General features: G+C 48.3%; 1 protein-coding gene across 1 annotated transcript in view; it reads left to right on the top strand.

The window, feature by feature from the left end:
• Cse1 (chromosome segregation 1) overlaps window positions 1-15,856 on the top strand; it is a 59,361-nt gene that overhangs the window by 22,603 nt on the left and 20,902 nt on the right. The gene's annotated exons all lie outside the window — the stretch shown is intronic.

Genomic DNA, 15,856 nt, shown 5'->3' with positions numbered 1-15,856 from the left:
AACTCAAAGACCCGTCAAGACTAGGATAGCCCTGCCTTGGTATAGGGGATCTTAGGGGCCAAGAAAAGGGCTTTTGTCCCAAGTAGCAAGAGCTTCCTAATCCCTCAGAGCGGGGAACTCATCTCCGTTGCTTCCTCCGCCGTATGTACGACAGAGGAAGCATTACGAGATCATAGATCCATCTCCCATGCCATTGGACCTGACAATTCTGGCATTGACAAGCAATATCACCCTCGAGAAACTGGCAGGTTTACCGGTGAATTTCTCCAGCAGAAGCTGCAAACAAGGAGTGGGTTGCAAAGTGCTCTTTGCAAGCCGCCTTGTGATTAGACTACTGGCTCGGTTCAGTGAGATAACTCTTCCGTAGTGAAGCTTTCTCCACTGAGCAGAGAAGGGAACCAATGTCAAAATTTTTGCTTTCTGTCGCTAGGACAGTAGAGTTTTAACTCACAACATTTTCAACCAATGGTTCAACTGGATCTTGAAGCGGCGTGACTGTTGTTTCAAGATTTCAATGGCTGGTGCCAAGGAGGGAAGTGCTCAAGCTTCACAACTCGCTGACGGGGAGAGTTTCTCTCTCTAATGTGGAGGACATCAATGCTGTTGCTGAGTGCTGGAAGAAGGCGAGTCATAACTCCCTTTTCCAAAGGGCAATCGTATCATGTCCTTACTTCTCAGTACCATCTACCCAGAGATTGCCTCTGGTAAAATGCTAGAGTCATAAGAAGGCTCTAATGTCCCCAAGCAACCATCTTCTAAGAAGCAAGGCCCAAACAACCTTTCAACAGAAAGACCTAGAGGCAGAAGAGGAAGAGAAGGCAGACGTGGTCACTCTTGCTAGTGGGTTCATTCCTCCTACCTGTCCACCAGTTGCAAGATGCCTTCAGGGCAAATGGCAGATGGGGCCGAACCTGGTTAGTCTCCGTCTTCCATGGCAGATGGGGCTGAACCTAGTTGGTTTCCGTCTTCTGCATAGGCTACCACATCCCATTCACTCTCTCTCTACATCCATTGACTTGAAGGACGCTCTCCGGGAGGTCCTAGACAGATCTACAGGCTTTTACTGTCAACTTTTTCTTGTAGAAAAGCCATCTGAAGGCTGGAAACCAGTCATAAACCTCTCAGCTTTGAACAAATTCGTGCAAAGAACTCCATTCAAGATGGAGACTGCAGAAACGATCAGACAGGCCGTCAGCCTGAAGGAGTTCATAATAATAGTGGATCTGAAAGATATGTACCTCCAGATCCCAATACATCCATCCTCAAGGCAATATTTAAGATTCGTCCTGAACGAAAGAACATACCAGTTCAAGGTGCTGTGTTTCGGCCTGTCCAAAGCATCCAAGATATTCACGAAAGTTTTCTCTTAGTGTCAACCCGGTCTCATAAGAAAAGCATTCGTCTTCTATGCTATTTAGATTATTATTATTGAAAAAAGCAAATAAGACAATGGCTAAGTTAAGTAAAATTTGGAAATCAAATCGCCTAAAATTTAATATAAAAATCAGACTATATATCAGTTTAGTGAGATAAGTGATGCTCTATGGACATGAGTCATGGTATGACAATGAAACAAACTCCAATAGAGTTAGTAGATTTAAGAATAAAGCCCTCAGAAGGATATTGGGAGTTAAATGGCAGGACAGGATTAGAAATGAAACTATAAGAGAGATTACTCGAGTACCATATGTGGATGAGATCATGATGAGGGGTAGATGGAAATAGTTTGGGCATGCTCTTCGCACTCCCCAAGAGAGATTAGTTCACCAAACGTTTAACTGCGGTCCACAAGGCACTAGAAAAATTGGAAGACCCAGGTCTACATGTCTTAGGACTATAAAGCGCAAAGTAAGTGATGAATGGAGAAGTATAGAATTGAAAGCTCAAGACAGGAGATGATGATGATTATTATTATTATTATTATTATTATTATTATTATTATTATTACTATTACTATTACTAGCTAAGCTACATCCCTAGTTGGAAAAGCAGCACACTACAAGCCTAAGGGCTCCAAGAAGGAAAAATACCCGAGTGGAAAAAAAATGAGGAAATGAATAAACTATGTGAAAAGTAACGAATAATGAATATAAAATATCTTAAGATCGGTAACGACGTTTAAAATAGATTTGTTCCAACATGGAGTACTTACTACCTCGAACTACTTTCTTAGGAGTATCTGGGATCTCCTCCCAACCGACCAGAGTTTTGTGTAGTCTACCCTATACCCATTTTCTATGAGGGGTAACCTCAGGCGGAGTGATACGCGCCCTGAGGCTAACCCTGGGTCAGAGAGCATGCTTGCTCAGGTCTCGACCTCCAATAAGTTCTCTGGTCGCGTCGCGATATCATCTCGCCCCTCTCCTTAATCCCAGTGTAACTCTTTGTGTCTTACGTGGTTCCTTTGTGCTTTTCCCTGTGCGTTCTTGTGTCTCGTAGTGCTTCCTACTGCGTTATAGAGCATCCCCGCTGTTGTCCTGGGCCTATGGCTGGTAAATCGTGTGGAGCGTTTCTATCGAAACCGGAAGTAGACCCGCACTCCTTGTGTTCGTCATGTAGGGGCAGTGTGTGTTCCCCTACCGCCACGTGTCCGGAGTGCGTGTCCTGGAACGAGGTGCAGTGGGTGCGTTATGGCACCAAAAAGAAGGCGACGAAGAAGTCGCCTAGGAAGTCGAGCATCGCTTCTCCCCTTGCTTCGCCGGGCGTGTCGTCGGGCCGAGCTTCCCTGCCACCCTCTCCTACCCAGAGTAGGGGACGAGGTAAGTCCGTTGGGGGAAAGAGGCCTGTGGCCCTTCCCCAGGAGTCTGATCTGCAAGATAGTGGGGTTGGGCATCTTTCCAGGCAAGTGTGGGGCTTGAGGGAGGGTCGGGAGTGTGTGTGGGGGACGGAGTCCTGGTGCAAGCAGGGCACGTCTCCTCTGATGACCCTATGTGGGGGAAAAATGTCCCTAGTTCTTCTCCAGCCTCCTGGACTTGTTTTTCAGGAACTTCTGCAGCGGAAGGTACCGCTGAGAAGGAACACTCGCCGACATCGGACCCCCTCGCGTGGGTTCCCCCGAAGACACCCTTCAGGTCCCCGGTGAGAATGGAAGAGGGCTTCGGTTCCTGGTCCCCCACTGAAGAGTGTCTGTGCTCCCCTCCAGCGCCATCTGCTACGTTTCCGGACGTCTTCCTATAGGCCCCGCCGCTGGTCGAGCGTCGAGGAATCCCTCCTACGTCTGCGTGAGTCAGCCCCGCCTAAACGGGCCTACAAGTCATCGGGTTCGTCAGTCGAGGCTTTTTCCTGCTCCTCGGAGGACGAAGCCAGGAGAAAACACAGAAGACATCGATTGAAGTCCCGCAGGAGGCACTCCCGTTCGCGCTCCCGCTCCAGGTCTCGCCACGGGAGAAGACGTTCCGGATCCCCCAGAAGGAAATGGAGGAGAAGTGGCTCCCCAGACAAGGAGTGGGTGGTTATACCTCGCAGCAGGCTGTTGGAGTTAGCAGCGGTCCCAGGCTCTTCAGGTTGGCACCATAGAGCCCGTTCTCCGGAAAGGTACTCTTCCAGTAGCAGATTCGACCGACGGAGGGAGTCGTCGTTCCAGGTCCCAGCAGACAGGCATAAGTCCACGAATGTTCCGGCTCCATCCGCCCAGCGGAGAGAGTCGCCCCTTCGGTCTGGCAGCCGCGTCCAGACCTCCAAGACATCCCTGAGCCGTCAGGATCGTGAAGGACGGCTCCCCTCGTCGAGTAGACCCGCAAACACGTCGTCCTCCGTGAGGAAGGATAGACCGAGGACGGAGACCTCCGTCTCGACGGCTATGCCCGTTCTTCAACCAGAACCCCAGGAGATGGAGAGGACCAAGGCCTTGGCTTCTCCCTGTACGGAGGCCTCCGACGGAGGTGCCCCGTCACATGTAGCAGTTCGTCCTGCGGAAGGGCTGGACGATCAAGGGGAGGGCTCTGCAGCGGAGGTATCAGTCTATCGCAGAGTGATAGGCCTTATCCGGAGACACCACAGGCTAGACGAGTCCGAGCCCTCCTTCGAGGAATTCTGTCGGTCCAGTCTCAACAGACTGGTGGATGCCCCTGTCCAGCAGAGACCCTTCCTGGCCCTTCCGCTAGCAAGGGATGTGAAGCTAGGTAGAGCCCACGTAGACAAGATTGTGGCCAACCACGCTGGGGCTCCCAACAACCAGAGTTCCTCCAAACTACTACAGGGCCTGAAGTCCCAGAGCAAGTTCTACCTTCCGGAGGGCCACCGTGCAGGCGCATGTACCCTGGAGCCTGCACTCGCCGTTTTGGGACAAGGAGCTGCGGAAGAGAGAGCCTCGTCAGCACCAATCTGTTTCTCTCCTGTGGAAGCCACCATGATGGAGGAGATTGCGAAGGACCTGGTGAACGTCTCCTCCTGGCTGGATTGGTGGGCGTTCAGGCATCGTACGACCTCACGGTCCCAGAAAATCAGGCCTTAGTCAAGGAGCTGATTACCTCGGGAGATAAGGCCCTGAAATTTCTCTCATACCAGTCACTAGCACAGGCCGCCAACTGGGTCCTACGGAGGAGGGACACGGTCCTTAACAAGATAACCAGACAGCTCCCCGACAGAGAGGCGAGGTCCCTGAGAAGCCTAACCCTGTGGGATGACTCTATTTTCCCCCTGAAGGCAGCTGAGGAGTCGATTGAAAGGGTCAGAAAACCCATGGACCAGGCCGATTCCAGACCTCCCCCAGTGAGGAGGCCCGCGCACAGAAGGTCGACCTCCGATGTTCCTCCGCCATCTCGGGCTACTCCTAACCAGACCAGGAGAGACACCCCTACTACGGCCTGGTCACAGTCCTCTCAGCTCTCCCATAGGGGAGCAGCCTCAGCTCAATCCTCCTATAGGCCTTCGTATGCAACGTCCAGAAGAGGGCGTTCAGGCGGCGCCTCTAGGAGAAGATAGGGAGGGAGACCCCCTACTCCTGCCGAAGCCTCAGATGGGAGGATGCCTCAAACACTCTTGGCAAGCATGGAAAGACCACAGAGTGGCCCCGTGGACCGTGGCAGTCCTGAAGGAAGGTTACAGGTTACCCTTCCTAGAGGAACCTCCACCTCTGATACCAGATCAGCAGGCAGGGTGGCTAGCCAGCCCCCAAGGACCCCTTGAAAAAGACAGTCCTACAGGAAGAAGTCTCAGCGATGTTGGCAAAAGGAGCGATGGAACCGGTCAAGGACCCTGGTCCGGGGTTCTACAGCAGGTTGTTCCTGGTGGAGAAGGCAACAGGGGGCTGGAGACCAGTCATAGACCTCTCAGCCCTCAACAAATTCGTGTGCAAGACCGACTTCAAGATGGACACTCCAAAGTCGGTCTTAGCGTCCTTGAGGGAAGGGGACTTCATGATGTCAGTAGACCTCAAGGATGCCTACTTCCAAATTCCAATTCATCCATCCAGCAGGAAGTACCTACGGGAGAAATGGGGTACCCAGACGTTGCAGTTCAAGACCCTCTGCTTCGGACTGTCCACAGCCCCTCAGGTCTTCACGACGGTCTCAGCCTGGGCACACGAACAGGGCATTCGCCTGATTCGGTACATAGACGACTGGTTGTTACTTTCAGCCTCAGAGGAAGTACTGAGGGAACAAGGCACAAAGCTTCTGCAGTTCTGCAACGTCCTGGGTATCATCATCAACCTGAAGAAGTCCCAGTTGATACCCTCCACCAGGATGACCTACCTCGGAATGGTTCTGGACTCCCGGTTGGCGAGAGCCTTCCCCTCCGTGGAGAGATTAGACAACCTAGACCGAGTCCTCCGCCCCTTCCTGTCGGACCAGCCCAAGAGAGCGAAGGACTGGCAGAGACTGATAGGACACCTTGTGTCATTAGAGAAACTGGTCCCCCAGGGAAGGCTGAAGCTCAGAGAGGTCCAGTGGAATCTGAAGGAGAACTGGAACGAGAGGGACTCCCCCCACAAGGTGATCCTGGTGTTCCCGGAGACGAAGGAGGTCCTAGTGTGGTGGTGCGGCAGGTCGAACACCCTCAAGGGAGTGCCCTTCGCAGCCTACCCTCCGGAGATGCTCCTGTTCACGGACGCATCAAAGGAGGGGAGGGATGCCCATCTGCTCGGATGGTCAGCAAGAGGGACCTGGACGAATGAGGAGAAAGCCCAGCACATAAACGTGTTAGAGATGCGGGCAGTATGAAGGGCGTGCCTGGAGTTCGTCCATCTACTCCGGGGGGAATACCGTGGAGTTGATGCGCGACAACGCCACGGTAGTGGCCTACATAATGAAACAGGGAGGGCTAAGATCGAAGGAGTTGTGCATCCTCACATTTGAACTGCTGGAATGGGCCGAAGTAGAACAGATCAGGATCTCAGGAAGGATCATTCCGGGAAAAAGGAATGTCCTGGCCGACGGCCTCAGCAGGATGGGACAAGTAGTGGGTTCCGAATGGTCCCTGCACCCAGAAGTAGCCAAAACCATCATTCTGAAATGGGGGTCGCCGGTGATGGATCTCTTCGCAACGAGGTTGAACGCACAGCTCCCCGTGTTTTGTTCTCCTGTCCCAGACCCAAGACCGGCGTTCGAGGATGCCTTCCAACATCCCTGGGACAACCTCGACGTTTACGCCTTCCCCCCCTCCGGGATGCTCAGACAGGTCCTCAACAGAGTAAGAAGGGCGGACAACCTGTGGATGACTTTGGTAGCGCCCTGGTGGCCGGAGAGAGAATGGTTAGTGGATCTAAAAGAACTGGCACGACTTCCACCTTGGCCCCTTCCAGACAGGCCAGACCTTCGGCAACCACATTTCCAAAGGCTTCACGAGAACCCTCGGTCCCTCCGTCTTCACGCGTGAAGATTATCGAGCGTCTCCTGAGGAAAGAAGGCTATTCGTCGGGGACGGCAGCGAGGATGTCAGGCTACCTGAGACGATCATCGGCAGCAGTCTACCAAGCAAAATGGGCCACCTTTACTAAGTGGTGACCCTCGATAAGAACATCAGGCCCCTGAGGGCCTCCATCCCGGAGATAGCGGACTTCCTGGTTTATCTCAGGGACGTGGCCAACATGTCCATCCCGGCCATCAAGGGAGTACGGGCTGCTCTGGGTCAAGTCTTCCTCCTGAAGGGCATCGACCTAGGATCCTCCAGACATCTATCGATGCTCATTAAGAGCTTCGAACAATCGTGTCCCCCACAAGCCGTTCGGGTGCCACAGTGGGACGTGGGCAGGGTCCTGAAGATGTTGTCAGAGCCTTCCTTCGAACCCCTAAAGGACATCGTGGACAAAGAACTTACCCTCAAGACAGTTTTCCTATTGGCATTAGCTTCGGCGAAACGAGTAGGGGAGATACATGGATTGTCATACGAGGTCTCTCACTCGAAGGGCTGGCGGGAGCTCGCCTTCAGGTTCGTGCCATACTTCGTTGCGAAGACCCAGAATCCGGCCGTGTGGGATCCTAGGTTTGAGGGGGTCTCAATACCAGCAATTCCTCGTTCGGGCAACTCGAAGGACTTGCGTCTGTGCCCTGCCAGGGCCGTAAGAAAATACTTAAGAGAGGACAGCCAGACTTCGGCCCGAGACCAAAAGTTTGTTTGTGTCCATGGGCCTGGTGAAGAAGTCAGTCTCGAAGAACACTATCTCCTTCTGGTTGAGGCAGGTGATCATCAGGGCCTACAGTAAAGCGGGTATCCCCCCGCCGGGAAAGCCCAAACCCCACGACATTAGGGGTCTGAGCACCATGTTAGCGTTCGAGAAGAATATGGCAGTGGGCCAAATCCTGAGAGCAGGCACCTGGGCTAACCAGTCTACCTTCACTGCTCATTACTTGAAGGACTATTCAAGAAAATCCCTGGACGGTTTCTTGATAGGTACCGTCGTTTCTGCGCTCCAAACGGTTTAAAGGTCTAGCCCCAGTGATAACCACGGGTAGAAAGTACAAGAGACACAGGTTCGTTCCTTAACCCCCTTTTTCCGCTTAAAATGGTCTCAGATAGGGGGGAAGGGGCTCTACTCTGTGTTGGCAGTGAAAGGCTACTGCTCAACCTTGAGCCTTGCCTTTTGACTGAAAGGAGTTAACAATTCCTCCTGACGGAATTTTCTGTCCTTACACAGAGTTTCGAGCGCACTTGCCCTAAGCCAGAAGTCAGACAACCTCCTTGGAACGTAGTACAAGTACTATGAACCCAGAATGGAACACAATACATGCCGCTGTGTCAGTCGTCAGACTGGGACTTAACGCTTAAGACAGTCTACCTTCTCACACTGGCTTCTAATAAGAGTTAGTGAGTTAATTCTTACGACGTTGCCCGTTGGATGGGGTTAGGTAACACTTGACTTCGTCCCTAAGTTCGTTGCTAAGACTCAAAATCTGGCTGTAGCGGATCCTAGATTCGGGCCCTTCTTGATTGAGAGTCTCCGTTTTGTAACCAATGATCTAGATCAACTGTTACTTTGGCCTGTGAGGAATTTCATTAAACAAACCACAGGAGCTTGCCCACATGCCAACAAATTGTTGGTAGTACATGCAGGGTCAAGAGGAGAGGCACCAAGAATAACTTTTCTTGAATTTATCAGGTTATCAACCGGGCCTTGAATCCAGATTCTCCTCCGAAAGGTCGTAGACCCCGACCTTATGGTGATAGGAGCATCAGTGTGTCCATAGCAATCAAAAGAACTTCAGGTGGGTGTTCAGATTCGTTAGACAACCTTCACAGTCCACTACCTGCAAGATGTAGCCCCCAGGAACCTGGATATAGTATGCTCTCCATAGAGCCTATGGTAGCTGAACAACATTGTTTGATGCCTCGGCTCCCTTATGGGACGCATAGCAGACGATCAAGGGCAGACGTTACCCGGGATTAGTCTACGATGACTGGTATGGTAGACTTCATCTTCCCCTTTTGAGGAACAGCACCAGTGGGACACTACAAAGATGCCTCCTCTATCTGCACGTAATATCTATATCCCCTGTGTGACCTGATATATCATATATATGTATGTCCCCATCCTCCCTGCGAGGGGGACTAGGGCAGTCTCTAGGTTAAGCAAGCTGAATGTTTATCACTAAGAATCCTTACCTGGTCAAGTCACTAAGCTTAGTTCTCTCACACATACCAATTGCCAAGGCCGTTGGCTCTCGCTCACAGGCAAGAGTTAACGACGTGAGAGGGTGCCTCTAGTAAGCTTGTGGGAAGCAGAGAGTTACACCCCGGGGCAAGTTACCAGCCAGTTGGTTAAGACTTCCACCCACCTAATGGAGAGTCTCATATATAAAGAGTGAAAGATTTGTCGGATTGTCGGAACAAGTGACATTTGGAAATAATTTGTATTTTTCTTATCCATACAAACCTTGAGCTCTCTCTTCATACTGGCCCGCCATCACCTATACCCCTGTAAGTCCTGCCTGCAATTAAAAGTAACGTTACATCACTGGTGCGTGTGAGTGGGGTGGCTGCTTTACCCCCCTCCACTCACAAGTGACGGAGTTATTTACCTTGTTAAAAGTCTTGAGCCTAGAGTAGCTTTGGCGTAGTAATATTCTCATATATAAAGAGCATAAGGTTTGTATGATTAGGAAAAATACAAATTATTTCCAAATTTGTTGTTTCAGTGAGATTTTTATTATTCATGTGTACTGCATTTCCATATGATTTGTCTAGATAATGATACAGTATTAAACTTGAACTTTTCAATTTGATATAATTATAAACAGCCTATCTAAATGTCCCTGTACTTGAACTTTGAGTTTTGCCCTCTACTTGAACCCAAGCTGGCTTTTGTTATAAATTTGCAATTTTAAATTGTAAATAATTACAAGGTACATAAATTTGTCTTTGAAAGTATTTAGACAATAGTGTTTTGCTGTTAGTCCTAGTATTTCATTTTCTCACAATTATTTCAACATTTGGCATTTGTGTATGTTACCAATTTTAAATATTTAACTTAGCCGGTGAATATATAATAGCTGCAACTCTGTTGCTCGACAGACACATACATAAAAAACTCGCGAGCGATCGCTATGCAGGTTGCGGGTGTGCCCACCAGCGCCAACTGTCGGCCAGATACCACTCTCGTATGTAAACAAAACCTTCAATTTCTTCTCTGTCGACGTGTCGACAAGACGTACTTTTACTCGCTGTTGAACCTGGAGTTTTTCCCATCATATTTGGTGAAGTACTTTAATTTGGTTTGAGCTTTCGCAGTACAGGTGTTTTTCTTCAAATAAATCCTTGAACTCGTTTTTGGATAGATTTAATTTTTGATGACAAAGAGAGTATGGACTTTCTTTGACTTTTAAATGGCCGACCCTTCCCTTAGACGGAAGTGTGTTTAGGCTTTTAGCAATTATCTTATCACGTTATAAATTAATTATAGATTTTCCTCTATATATTTTATATCTCACCGCCTTTATTAGGCCTCTTCGATTAACTTTCCATTTATAATAAACATAAAAATAAATTTTAATGATTTGTTTATATGCGACCTTTCCTGAGAGTAGGCGGTCCTAACTTGGAAACCGAAGTTAAACAACGTTGAGCCCTTTCAATCGTAAATAGCTTTTAAAGAGCTAATGATTTAAAACTTTTTAAATGAATATTTTTTAATAGATATTTTATGAAAGATTTTCTTTGAATAGTCTTCGTACTGTTTCAAAGATGAACTAACGTTTAGTTTATTTATGCTACGCAGTTTGCGCTCTATCGTTACGATAGAGAGAGAGAGTATCACGGTTTCACTTTGCAGAAAGAGTAAATCGATTCTGACGTTTTGTTCATTCTTCTTTCGAAGCTTAAATGTTTTAAATTCTATTTTAAAGGAACTTTTAAATTGAAAAACCTTTCAGTTTTTTCCTTTGGTCAAATAACGTTTTTTTGACGAAACGTAAGTGGGCTCTTCTCTTAGGTGCGAAATCAAGAGAAAGAGAGAGTGAAAGATAGAGACGGAGGGAGAGAGAGGAGAGTAAACGTTCCGTTCAAGCGGGTAACGTTGTTCTCGAGTTACTCTCGTCCCTAGTCTCTGTACGGGGAGAAAGGATAAAACGTTTTTAGTTTTTTATTCTCGTCCCCAGGCAATGTACGGTGAGAGATTGAAAACGTAGTTTTGAATGAACTAGTGTTTAGTCTCTTCCCCAGCCACTGAATTTTTTATCTTAAAATATGTTTACTGTTTTTTGCTGGTATTAATGTGCTTGCATTATACTACTGATTTCGCAATTACTACCTTTTGATGAGGGTAGAATTGCGTGCTTCAGGTAGAAATCAGTAAAAGTTTCGATTTCAGTGAAATAAGTGCAAAACAGAAAATCGTAGTGATAAAGTGATATTGCGCAAAGTGTTATCAGTGTTGCGACCGAGGGTTCGTCTGTTCGTGCCTGTCGTTCGCCTAGTCCGGGACCTCTTGCAAGCTCCCAAGCCCAGGGGAGAAGTAATGTCGTACGACTTATGGGTTCGAGAGGCCTTGATCAGCGAACAGACGTTCCCTCTATGGTATTGGGTGTATCTTACCAAGATCACCCCTACCATAAGGCGAGAGAGACGATTTTCTCCTCGTCATCCGAAGGCTTTTCGCATAAGAAACCTGAAACAAGGTTTCGAGGCCCTTAAGCGAAAGTCAGTCCTTTCAGGACAGGTCCAGCGTCCTGGTTGTAGCCATTAGAACAGCTCTGACCCTATGCAGTCATCGGAAGACTGCTCGCCGCCTAACAAAAGCGTAACACAGACTCCGAGAGTCTTTTTGTTGGCAAGGTTTTGCGGTCACAGACGTTACCCTCGTCTCTTACCGCAACCATTTCCGTTGATCCTAAATGGGTTGTACGGCAAGACATGCAGAATAAGCTTGCCTCCCTTATGGAAGACTATTCTGCCGATAAGTCCGTTGAGTCTAGCCGTTTATCTCATCGAGATCCTGGCTTTCAGCCACCATAACGTTCCTTTGTGCGTCCTGTTGACGTTGGCGTAGCTAAGTCACGTCAGTCAGGTTGTTTAGAACCACACTCGATGCGGTCTCGTGTGGATTTTCAGCCACATTTGGACGTTAGGCCACTTGCTGATGCTCCTGTTGACGTTCAGGACGTTCGCTAACAATCGGAGTTGACTTGTTTTGACTCTGTCAGACGGAGAGGAGCCTAAAGCTGCTTAGCCCTCTATGGACTTTAAATAAATCATGCTGATTTTTAAGGATCTTTGTCCGGATCTTTTTGTAACTGCTGCTCCTCGTTCGCCTAAACGTCAGAGCATACACTAGGCCTAGCTACTTCGAAGCCGTTGTTTTACAAGCTAGTGCTCTCTCGCTCTCCTAGAGAGCTTTACGTTTGCTAGGCGACTGGTTTATCACCAGGAGGAGTTTGGGGGATACAGCCTTTGCTTTCCCTTCTTTTAAACTGGCTTATAGAGCGAGAGTCTGATATGACACGAGAGAAGTTCTCGGCTTGGGAGTTCCTGCCTCTGCCCAGATAGACTTCTCAAACCTCATAGACTCTCCCTGGCGCCTGGCCATGAGACGCTCCAAGATTTTACAGGTCAACTTCACAGCTGTTTTCGAGCCTTTGAAGTTTTGCTGTACAATTATGTCATGCATAAACAAGGCTTTCAGGGATGGCTCCAATGATCTGACAGCCACGTTCTCTGCAGGAACAAGTCCCTCAGGGATGGCTCCATGATTTGGCAGCCATGTTCACTGCAGGAGTATGTAAGAGGCAAGTGCGCTCAATGTGTTCATTGTCAAGACAAACTTCACGATGAAGTCTTCCAGGCTGTCTTGACAGCATTTATGGAAGGCGACTGGATGGTCTCTCTCGACCTTCAGGAGGCATACTTCCACATTCCTATACACCCGGATTCCCAACCGTTTCTGAGGTTTGTTTACAGGAATGTGGGGTACCAGTTTCGAGCTATTGGGGATCCGAGCCTCCCTGTACTTGGACGACTGGCTTCTCAGAGCATCGTCCAGCCTTCACTGTCTGCAGGATCTACATTGGACGTTGAGTCTGGCCAGGGAGTTGGGACTTGTGGTCAACCTAAAAGTCCCAACTGATCCCATCCCAGATTATTCTATTTTTGGGGATGGAGATTCGCAGTCAAGCCCTGCTCGAAGTCCAACTAATGCTGAAAAGAAAACGTTTATTCAGTCTGGAGTTGGAACAGTCTCGTAGGGACACTCTCATCCCTGGAGCAGTTTGTCTCACTAGGGAGACTACCCCTTCTGCCTCTCCGGTTCCATCTAGCCTCTCACTGGAACTAGGACAAGACATTAGAGACGGTATCATTCCCAGTCTCCGAACCAATAAAGGCATGCCTGAAATGGTGGGACAGCAATATCAGTCTGAGAGAGGGACTATCCCTAGCAGTCAAGAACCCAAACCACGTGTTGTCCTCAGACGCGTCGGGTTTGGGTTGGGTGCGACCCTGGACGGTCGGGAATGCGCTGGTCTGTGGACCTCAAGTCAGAAGAGCATGCACATCAACGGCAAGGAGCTATTAGCAGTCCACTTGGCCTTGATGATATTAGGAAGCGTCTTCGAAACTAAGTGGTAGAGGTCAAATCAGACAACACCACAACTTTGGCGTACATCTCCAAGCAAGGAGGCACACACTCCTTCACGCTGCTCGAGAGCGCAAGAGACCTTCTCTTATGGTCTAGAATTCGAGGCATCTCCCTGTTGACGAGATTCATCCAGGGGGACTTGAACGTCTTGGCAGACTGTCTCAGTCGGAGGGGTCAGGTGATACCCACGGAATGGACCCTCCACAAGGACGTGGGCAAGAGTCTTTGGGCTTCTTGGGGTCAACCAACCATAGACCTCTTTGCCTCCTCGTTGACCTAAAGGTTACCAATCTTTTGCTCTCCAGTCCTAGATACAGAAGCAATCTACATAGACGCGTTTCTACTGGATTGATCTTTTATGGACTTATATGCATTCCCACCGTTCAAGATAGTCAACAAGGTACTGCAGAAGTTCGCCTCTCACGGAGGGACAAGGTTGACGTTGGTTGCTACCCTCTGGCCCGCGAGAGAGTGGTTCACCGAGGTACTTCAATGGCTGGTAGACTTTCCAAGAAGTCTTCCTCTAAGGGTAGATCTGTTACGTCAGCCCCACGTAAAGAATGTCCATCAAAGCCTCCCCGCTCTTCGTCTGACTTCCTTCACACTATCGAAAGATTCTCAAGAGCTAGAGGTTTTTCGAAGGAGGCAGTCAGTGCGATTGCAAGAGCTAGGAGAGCTTCTACCTTCAGAGTATACCAGTCGAAGTGGGAAGTCTTTCGAGACTGGTGCAAGTCAGCATCTGTGTCCTCGTCCAGTACCTCTGTAGCCCAAATCGCAGATTTTCTTTTACATCTGAGAAAGGTTCGCTCCCTTTCAGCTCCCACTATTAAGGGCTACAGGAGCATGTTGGCTTCGGTCTTTCGACATAGAGGCTTAGATCTTTCCAACAATAAAGATCTCCAAGATCTCCTTAAGTCTTTCGAGACCTCTAAGGAACGTCGTTTGGCAACTCCTGGATGGAACTTAGACGTGGTCCTAAGGTTCCTCATGTCAGACAGGTTTGAGCCATTACATTCAGCCTCCCTGAAGGATCTCACCCTCAAGACACTTTTCCTAGTGTGCTTGGCTTCGGCTAAAAGGGTCAGTGAACTTCATGCCTTCAGTAAGAACATCGGCTTTTTTACAGAAAAAAGCCACTTGTTCACTTCAACTTGGTTTCCGGGCCAAAAATGAACTGCCTTCTCGTCCTTGGCCTAAATTTTTTGATATTCCTTGCTTATCAGAGATCGTAGGCAACGAACTGGAAAGAGTATTATGTCCTGTTAGAGCTCTTAAGTTCGATTTAGCTCGTACTAAGTCATTACGAGGTAAATCTGAGGCATTATGGTGCTTAGTTAAGAAACCTTCATTGCCTATGTCAAAGAATTCTTTGTCATATTTTATCAGATTTTTTTAATACGAGAAGCTCATTCTCACTTGAATGAGAAAGACCGATGTTTGCTTAAGGTTAAGACGCACGAAGTTAGAGATATAGCAACCTCCGTGGCCTTCAAGCAAAATAAATCTCTGCAAAGTATTATGGACGCGACTTCTTGGAGAAACAAGTCAGTGTTCGCGTCATTTTACTTAAAAGATGTCCAGACTCTTTACGAGGACTGCTACACACTGGGTCCATTCGTTGCAGCGAGTGCAGTAGTGGGTGAGGGTTCTACCACTACACTTCCCTAATTCCAATATCCTTTTAATCTGTCTCTTGAAATGTTTTTATTATTGTTTTATGGGTTGTTCGGAAGGCTAAGAAGCCTTTCGCATCCTGATTGATTTGGCGGGTGGTCAAAGTCATTTCTTGAGAGCGCCCATTTTAGGGGTTTGATGAGGTCCTGTTGTATGGGTTGCAGCCCTTGATACTTCAGCTCCTGGGAGTCTGTCAGCATCCTAAGAGGATCGCTGGGCTCCGTGAGGAAGACAGACTTACAAGGCAGAGTAATCGTCTAAGTCAACTTCCTCACCAGGTACCTATTTATTTTGGTTTTGTTAAATTGATAACTGCCAAAATGAAAAAACTCTTAGCTTATACGCTGTAAACATAATTAACTCTGGTCTCTACCCACCTCCTTGGGTGTGAATCCGCTATTATATATTCACCGGCTAAGTTAAATATTTAAAAATGATATTTTAATTATAAAATAAATTTTTGAATATACTTACCCGGTGAATATATAAATTAAATGACCCTCCCTTCCTCCCCAATAGAGACGCATAGTGGGATGAGAAGAAATTGAAGGTTTTGTTTACATACGAGAGTGGTATCTGGCCGACAGTTGGCGCTGGTGGGCACACCCGCTACCTGCATAGCGATCGCTCGCGAGTTTTTTATGTATGTGTCTGTCGAGCAACAGAGTTGCAGCTATT

The sequence above is a fragment of the Palaemon carinicauda genome, chromosome 1, assembly GCF_036898095.1.
Source record: "Palaemon carinicauda isolate YSFRI2023 chromosome 1, ASM3689809v2, whole genome shotgun sequence".
NCBI lineage: Eukaryota > Metazoa > Arthropoda > Malacostraca > Decapoda > Palaemonidae > Palaemon > Palaemon carinicauda.
Note: the sequence above shows the minus strand (reverse complement) of the source record. Positions and strands in the feature narration are given on the sequence as shown.